General features: G+C 55.4%; 1 long non-coding RNA gene across 1 annotated transcript; it reads right to left on the minus strand.

Annotated features, from left to right (window-relative positions):
• Positions 1-2,093: 2,093 nt before the first annotated feature.
• Positions 2,094-5,122, minus strand: LOC129785605 (uncharacterized). The gene is made up of 3 exons (XR_008749741.1): positions 4,962-5,122; positions 3,462-3,568; positions 2,094-2,296 (listed from the first exon to the last, which is right to left on the minus strand). It is a non-coding gene; the product is annotated as an uncharacterized LOC129785605 (long non-coding RNA).
• Positions 5,123-8,660: the final 3,538 nt, after the last annotated feature.

Consider the following 8,660-nt stretch of genomic DNA (forward strand, 5'->3'; position numbering starts at 1 on the left):
CGCAGGCCCCAAGGCAGCCTCTGCGGCCCGCGGGGGCCGGCAGCCCCAGTCGGCTGCCACGGCTCAGGCCAGCGGCTGGGGGAAAGACAAAGCCCCGCGCAGAGCAGCGGCGGCTGCGGCGGCTGCCCGGGCAGCCCGGAGGCGGCGGGTGGGCGGCGGGGCGGCGCGGGCCGACCCCTCTCCCGGGCGCCGCCGCCACAAGCGAGCACCGGGGGCCGCCCCGCCGCCGCTCCTCGCCGAGGGTAGCGGCGCAGCTCCGAGAGACAAAAAAAAAAAAAAAAAAAAAAAACACCCAAAAAAGGGCAGCCCCGTGAGGAGCCCGCTGACCACCGTCACTGCCGGGGAGACGAGAACCGGCGGCAGCCCCGCCGGTCCCCGGGGCCGGGCCCGCCCGCCTGCCTCAGCCCGCCCGCCGCCGGCACCAGGCGCTCCCTGCCGCGGCCGAGCGCCGGGCCGCCACATCCCCCCGACTCGGCCGCTGCCCGCCGGCCCCCGGCCGCCCTTCAGCCCCGAGCGCTCACCCCAGCGCGCCGCCGCACGTCCCGGCCCCGAAACTCTTCCAGGTTCCCGGCGAAGGCTCCCGCACCTCCATCAGCCACTCCAGCGCGCCGCGCGGGCCGGAAATGAACCCACCTTCCGGGGCCGTATGCGTAGCCCATACGTACGAGGCCGGAAGCCCCGCCCCTTTGGCGTCACGTCGTTTCTGCGCATGCGCTGCCCGATAGTTGGAGCGCTGCTGCCATCTAGCGAAATATATTTGGGTACTGCAGCCGGCCCTGTTGGTGGATCGCTACCTGCCACCTAGCGAAATAAAAATGGGTACTGCAGCCGGCCCTGTTGGTGGAGCGCTGCTGCCATCTAGCGAAATAAAAATGGGTACTGCAGCCGGCCCTGTTGGTGGAGCGCTGCTGCCATCTAGCGAAATATAATTGGGTACTGCAGCCGCCCGGTTGGTGGAGGTCCTTTCCTGCTATTTTGTGACTTGTGTTGGAAGTGCCTGGCACCAGGTTCGAGTATTAAGGCAGAAAGCCCCAGGGCCTCGTACCTCTGGGTGGTACATGCTGTGTCACACCAGCTATGGTGCCTTCCTGCTTTACAAATGCAATCAGTTTTGGCAAGTTTACAAAAACTAGTGCTTTATGAGGAAGGTATCTTTGGATTTCAGCTTACCCCTTTCTACTTTTCAAATGCCTACATCACAAGAAAAAGAAAGGGTTTTGCTTCTCAGGTTTGCTCCAGTTACTCGGCAATTCAGGCATGACCACAGCAGAGCTGTTTTCCTACAGTCTTTTTTGTTTCCAGAATCCTCCCCTCCCCTCCCTAGAGAGGGCTATGTGCAGGGCAAAGCGGACACTATGAGTAGGGGACGACTGAGTAAAGTTACCAAAGGGCACGTGGTGCCTTCCTCGCAGCAAGGGACTGATTTCAGTTTTTCTATGCTTGGATGACTTTTGCAGCTCAGAGTTTGGTTAAATCTACTCGTGGGGCAGCACTTGAACGTCTGTTGAGTGATTTCATACTGGACAACAGCAGCCACACCAAGACAAAAGTCTCCTCGGGGACAGACACGATAGCAGACTTCGTGTGGGCTGACCTCACCTTTTGCTTGCAACCGGCACCTTATTTTGCAAAGGAATCTTTGAAACCCTCTTTCTTTGAGACAAGGGACTGTAAGGGCCAAGGGCCAAAGCAGCCACGCTGCAGCCTGGAGCCTGACGGTGGCTTCTCAGGTTCCAGCAATGGCTGTGGAGCACAGCTCTTGTGTCACCAAGCAGAGCGCCTGACACCCTGAAGTGCCTCGGCGCCCCCGGGGGTGTGAAGCCTCTGTCTGGGGATCAGGCAGCCCTCCCACCACAGGTCTTGCTGAGCTAAAATGACTCTGCAGAGGCCTGTAAAATTGTCTCGGAGTGCTGTGCTGCTTAAGATGAAACTGCTTCCGATAGCTCAAGCTAGCCCACCCACTCAGCTCTTACGAGCTGTACCTCCATATGCAATGGGAAGAAGTATTTAACGCAGTAACTCCAACTCTCGGCTTGGCACCCAAACCCGTAGATCAAACAGTCCATTTATTCTTATTATTGGAAGTCCTCCTTCCTCCCCTCCGAAGCCTGTCGTGCTTCCCTCCCTGGGCGAGGGCCCTACTCGTCTCGCATATCCAGCAAGCAGCCTCTCGAGTGCAGTTTCCACAGGCACATCTTCTTGATCCGGCAGGTCAACGTAGGTATCTAGCGTCTGATCGTCGATACCGGGATCAATCGCACAGAAAGCAGTCTTCAGATCATCTGCCTTCCCCTCTCTGTTCGAAAACAACACAGTCACCATTACGTTGTGGTATGTGAAAAGAACATTTACTTACTTGTGTCACACTGAGAATCCATGTTGCCCGAAATGCAGAGCAGAGATGTCTTTTGATACAGTCATCTCTGCCTCTACTAGCATCCCGTTGTTAAACAAATGTGCAATAAAGACTGGTGAATGCTAAAAGTCAAACTGAACGGAAGTTAAGAAATCTTAGATTCATGATAACCTGGGAAGACCTTAATTTCACTCTATTGTGCATTGATATCCCTTATTACAGAACTGTACTTCTTGCTAATCCAGTGCCCACGTTGGACAGGATTTCACTTCACAGGCACCTGCCCACCTCTGGCGTTCTCCTCGGTGCTCGGTGTGGCACCCCAGACTTTTTTCAATGCAGTAATTGCCTCTTGTTTTGAGGTGGAATTATTTCTCAGATTTGCACCAGTTGTCAGTCCTATTTGCTCTTCCACTCCTCAGAACCAGTCTCTGAAGATGTACAGGATTTTACCGCTATTTTTGGAGAGCTGAGGAGTGTGGATAACTGGCTAGCTGAAAAAGTTCACATAAACATAGTCTAGCTGGCTAGACAAAAATGCACATCGCTCTCAGCTTATCTGAAGTAAAGCACAAATACGCTGCCTTTGGCTGTTCTTGTTACACAATAACAGGAAGATTTCGGTGGGAAAAGAATGTTGCAGGTGGGAACAGATAACTACAGAAGAGAAACTAGGGGGTGGGCTTGATATTTAGGCAACTCACCAATAATGAGCTTAACTTTTGCAATACGTATGAGCTAATTATAACAAGGCATAAAAGGTGACTGTAAGGTACAATAAACGAAGTCTGCTGATCACTCATATTGATTGACTGTGTCTTCCCTCCGTCGCGACAGAGGAGCACTGTACCGAAGGGGATTAAGTGGTACAACTGATCTCTGCTCGCTGTCTGCCACGCCAAAGTTCTTTGGGGTCGGGGACTGCTGCTCGCAGTGTTCCGCAGAGCCGGGCTCAGCCAGGTCTCGGCATTCACTGCAACGGGCACAGCTCTGTAGCGCAGGGAGGCCTGCGCTGGCCACGCACACTGCGTCCACTGCGGGGTTCCCTCTGCACGCGCGGGTCCTGAGCTACTGTCCCCCATCAGCCCCTTCCCTCCATACTTACAGTAGATCTCCCAGCTTGTTCTTCAGCTGGCTCAGATACTCCTGCTTCTCCCTGACATCCTGGCTCCGGGGCTTGGCCACGAAAGCTTCAGCGCTGCCCGCCTCCTCCTGAAAGAAATTACAGCTGTGTTAGCACCGAACATGTGTTCCGGTCTGCACAGGAGCTGCCCTCTCAATGTGCACGAAAATAACGCGGCTCTCCTAGAAATGGAATTTCCATGTGAAAAGTGGAAATAGAGAGAAAGAATATGGGAAAAACTCCCATCACAGAAAAGGCACAAGCTTGCACTGCCATTGTCTGCAGAGGGCCTTCAGGTGTTAGAGCTTGTGGTGGGCACTCCAGCTTTGTAAGTCTGATAAACCTAGCTAGTCTTATAAAACTAATTTAATCCCTAATTTAATCCCATTCTCCTGAAAAGGAAAGAGCCAATCCAAGAACTAGTTGATGCAAGCAGGTACAGCACTGAAGACCTCATTGACAACTTATCCTTATTCAAAGAATTAAACTGACGTTACTTAAGTTTTAGGGATTAGAGATTTAATTAAGGATTACATTTGTTTTAGGGATTTAGGGATTATATTAGGGATAGGTCTTTTGTGTGGGTCTCGCAGTACTACAAAACACATCTGTCGGCACCTTTGCAACTTGTCTCGAGTGCTCCAGGGTGGAAAAAAAAATGGGACTACTCTGAGAGGTTCTGCCCAAAAAAACCAGAAAAGGAAAGATCTTCCTTGGAAATACCTTTCAGGAATGGCAGGGAAAAAGGTTCAAGCTTCTGGAAAGGCAGAGGAAAAGATGTCGAAGGATCAAAGAAATGCTACTCTATCCCAGAGAGAACCTCTGGATACAGTCGTGCTTAGTATGACGTGAAGAATTCTTGCAACGCTTCCTTGTCCCTGTATCATTGCCTGCTTCCCCCCATGTGCTGGGGTACGGTGCAATGGGACATGGTGAGTTGAATGAACTTCCTCATGCCACAAGAAGCAGTCTTTCCTTACAATGTAGTCTTGCTACTTAGTCATTCTAGCGCTTGTCTGCATTAATCTCGTCAGCAGAGAAGTAACCCGGGAAAACCCAAATACTGCTCTGCTGGACACTTCCCGGTCACGGCCACCAGTACCGGGGCAGGGAGAGGGGAGGAGGATGAGGCTTTTCAGCAGCAGGAAGCTGTTACTTTGGCTTGGCCATATAGCGCAGCATTAGCAGGGGCTCGAGCCCACTACAAATACCTGCATGTCCGGTGGTTCACGTGGCATCATTGTCAAGTGTGGCTACTTCAGCTATGTCTTCAGTACGCTCACCGTTTCAGCTTTTCTAGTGCACCTGAGTTTCCCTGGCACCTGAGTTTCCCTGGCTTTAAAGTTTTCAGTGTTTACACTAAGAAGAAGGTGGTGAATATTGAAGACACCGGCCACGAAAGTAATTCTCCCACCTTCCTAATGGGTATTTATTACCAATTAATCTCAGTGGAAACAAGCAGTGAAGAAAGCTTCCACATACCCATGCAGGGAAGCCATTTCCCTCTCTTAGAGCTCCCGTTGCTATTTCTTCCAGAAGCACATCCACCAGCTGACGGCTGGTCTTCCCCTCAGCCAGAGAACCCCACTGGTCAGCTCCGCCTGGAAATCACCTCTGCAACAGCAAAAAGACACCGAGCTGCTAGGAGAACGTGCCCACACATACTGGTTTTGTGTGAATCCCACTAGGAGCCTAAGGATAGATACAGATCTCCAGGCATGTGGCTGGTCTCCTAAGCTGTCTAAGGCAAAATGGAATACCCTGCAAGCACCTCTCAGGCCACTCCTAAAAGCCTAGGAGAAAATGGGGTGTTGCAGGTGGGCTTAGGGGTTGGGGTTAGGGGGTGTGGGAAAATCACCCTGAGGTGGGGGGAACTCGAGAAAATTGCGTCCTAACGGAAGCATAATATTACGGAAAGCTTTTTTTAGGGTAGAATACAGCTATAGCCTGGAGGACGGCTGGCACGCACACAGTCTGTATCACCACAGTTCCCTAAGCAGCAGCTCAGCGCACACCGACAGCGGTGACGGAGGACGCGCTGAAGGCAAAAAGCCAAAAGCAAACCCCTCGAAGCCCAGAACCGTGCTCAGGAACACAGGAGTTAAGCCTAAAACCGGTTGAAAGCTGCCTCCTACCTGTTCCCCCCGCCACCTTTCCCCCTCCAACGTCAGCACCTTTCCTCGCGATCCCTTTTCGCAAACAAAAGACGGACGCCTGCGGTATCAGCTCGGTACCGAAGCACCACGATGCGCTTGCCGGCTGCATGCTCTCTCACAAGGCTGACAGCTTCTCTGCACGCAACAGCCGAGGCCCTGTGAAAGGGGAGGAAGGCAAACACCGATAACATCTCGCAGGGGTGAGGAGGAAGTCAGGATGCACTTCAGTCAGAGCCCAACGCCTTACCCAAAGGAATTACCACAGCAGAACAAGAGGCAGGAGCGATCAGTAGACAGGCAGAAAACACGCACGGCAGCGATACCCACGTCAGACTGGCAGGACGCTTCCAGTCGCTTCACCCCGCAGCTTTGTTTTGAATTTAGTTCAAAGGTAATCAGATTCTTAACGCTCATTCTGCTTTTAATAGCTGCTGGAGAAAGGCTAACACGTGGCATTGGCATTACAGTCGGAATTCCAGTATAAAAATCACGGCAAAGCTGTGCTTTGTCAAGCGACTTTCAAAGCAGGCTCTGGAGCCTTTCAACAAGACAGTCAAATCTGGAGTCCCAAGGGAACTCTGTGCCAGCTCCATCAGTACATCTGAGCTCTCTCACAAAGTACACCGCCATACAGAAACGTAAGTGGGTTTATACCTCGGGCTCATTTACAATCTAGAAAAATAATACTGCCCGACCGGACGCGCTGCTTCAAGCGCCTAGCAGGCCCGGCTGCGTAACCACGAGGGATCGACAATTCCTCCCCGGCCGTTGCCCGAGCCGCAGCGCAGCACTCGGAAGCAGCGGGCACACGGAGCCTCGCGGGCCCTCGGCAAGTACAAAGGTTATCCCTCCGTAGTCAGCAGTCCGACTCACAAGCACAAGGCACACGGGGAAAAGTAACATCTCGACTGACCTTCGGTTCCGCTCCCCTTGATTTGTCAATGTACAATTCCAGACGAACCTAGGGACAAAGGAAAAACAAAAGACCCCCGTTTCACTGGGAAGCAAATCAAAAGGCCTCTTCCCCTCGGCTGCTCCGGACCCGGAGCTGACTGTCACGACACAAGATCAGCCAGACACCTGAGTAGCTGCTGCCTCCCAGCCCATCCCGGTGGTTAAACGCTTGCGGAGAAATCAGCAGTCGGGGGGCGACGGGTGGGGATTCTGCTACCGGCTTTCTTTTCTTGCCTTTGCCCGCTCCCAGGGGTGGGAAGAGGCTCCTGAGCCACCCCCCCCCGCGACAGCGTTACCGCAGGCCCCGAGGCAGCCTCTCTGCGGCCCGCGGGGGCCGGCAGCCCCAGCCGCCTGCCACGGCTCTAGGCCAGCGGCTGGGGGAAAGACAAAGCCCCGCGCAGGGCTGCGGCGGCTGCCCGGGCAGCCCGGAGGCGGCGGCGGGTGGGCGGCGGGGCGGCGCGGGCCGACCCCTCTCCCGGGCGCCGCCGCCACAAGCGAGCACCGGGGCCGCCCCGCCGCCGCTCCTCGCCGAGGTAGCGGCGCGGCTCCGAGAGAAAAAAAAAAAAAAACAAACACCCACGCACCCAAAAAAGGGCAGCCCCGTGAGGAGCCCGCTGACCACCGTCCCTGCCGGGGAGACGAGAACCGGCGGCAGCCCCGCCGGTCCCGGGCCGGGCCGCCCGCCTGCCTCAGCCCGCCCGCCGCCGGCACCAGGCGCTCCCTGCCGCGGCCGAGCGCCGGGCCGCCACATCCCCCCGACTCGGCCGCTGCCCGCCGGCCCCCGCCCACCCTCAGCCCGAGCGCTCACCCAGCGCGCCGCCGCACGTCCCGGCCCGAAACTCTTCCAGGTTCCCGGCGAAGGCTCCGCACCTCCACAGCCACTCCAGCGCGCCGCGCGGGCCGGAAATGAACCCACCTTCCGGGGCCGTATGCGTAGCCCATACGTACGAGGCCGGAAGCCCCGCCCCTTTGGCGTCACGTCGTTTCTGCGCATGCGCTGCCCGATAGTTGGAGCGCTGCTGCCATCTAGCGAAATATATTTGGGTACTGCAGCCGGCCCTGTTGGTGGAGCGCTGCTGCCATCTAGCGAAATAAAAATGGGTACTGCAGCCACCCGGTTGGTGGAGCGCTGCTGCCACCTAGCGAAACATAATGGGGTACTGCAGCCGGCCCTGTTGGTGCAGCGCTGCTGCCACCTAGCGAAATAAAAATGGGTACTGCAGCCGGGCCTGTTGGTGGAGCGCTGCTGCCACCTAGCGAAATATATTTGGGTACTGCAGCCACCCGGTTGGTGGAGCGCTGCTGCCACCTAGCGAAACTTAATTGGGTACTGCAGCCGGCCCTGTTGGTGCAGCGCTGCTGCCACCTAGCGAAATAAAAATGGGTACTGCAGCCGGCCCTGTTGGTGGAGCGCTGCTGCCACCTAGCGAAATATAAATAGGTACTGCAGCCGGCCCTGTTGGTGGAGCGCTGCTGCCACCTAGCGAAATAAAAATGGGTACTGCAGCCGGGCCTGTTGGTGGAGCGCTGCTGCCACCTAGCGAAATATAAATGGGTACTGCAGCCGGCCCTGTTGGTGGAGCGCTGCTGCCATCTAGCGAAATATATTTGGGTACTGCAGCCGGCCCTGTTGGTGGATCGCTGCTGCCACCTAGCGAAATAAAAATGGGTACTGCAGCCGGCCCTGTTGGTGGAGCGCTGCTGCCACCTAGCGAAATATATTTGGGTACTGCAGCCGGCCCTGTTGGTGGAGCGCTGCTGCCACCTAGCGAAATATAAATGGGTACTGCAGCCGGCCCTGTTGGTGGAGCGCTGCTGCCATCTAGCGAAATATATTTGGGTACTGCAACAGTCCCGGTTGGTGGATCGCTGCTGCCTCCTAGCGAAATATAAATGGGTACTGCAGCCGGCCCGGTTGGTGGAGCGCTGCTGCCACCTAGCGAAATATAATTGGGTACTGCAGCCGGCCCTGTTGGTGCAGCTCTGCTGCCACCTAGCGAAATATAAATGGGTACTGCAGCCGGCCCTGTTGGTGGAGCGCTGCTGCCACCTAGCGAAATATATTTGGGTA

Source organism: Falco peregrinus, chromosome 13, assembly GCF_023634155.1.
Source record: "Falco peregrinus isolate bFalPer1 chromosome 13, bFalPer1.pri, whole genome shotgun sequence".
NCBI classification, from domain to species: domain Eukaryota; kingdom Metazoa; phylum Chordata; class Aves; order Falconiformes; family Falconidae; genus Falco; species Falco peregrinus.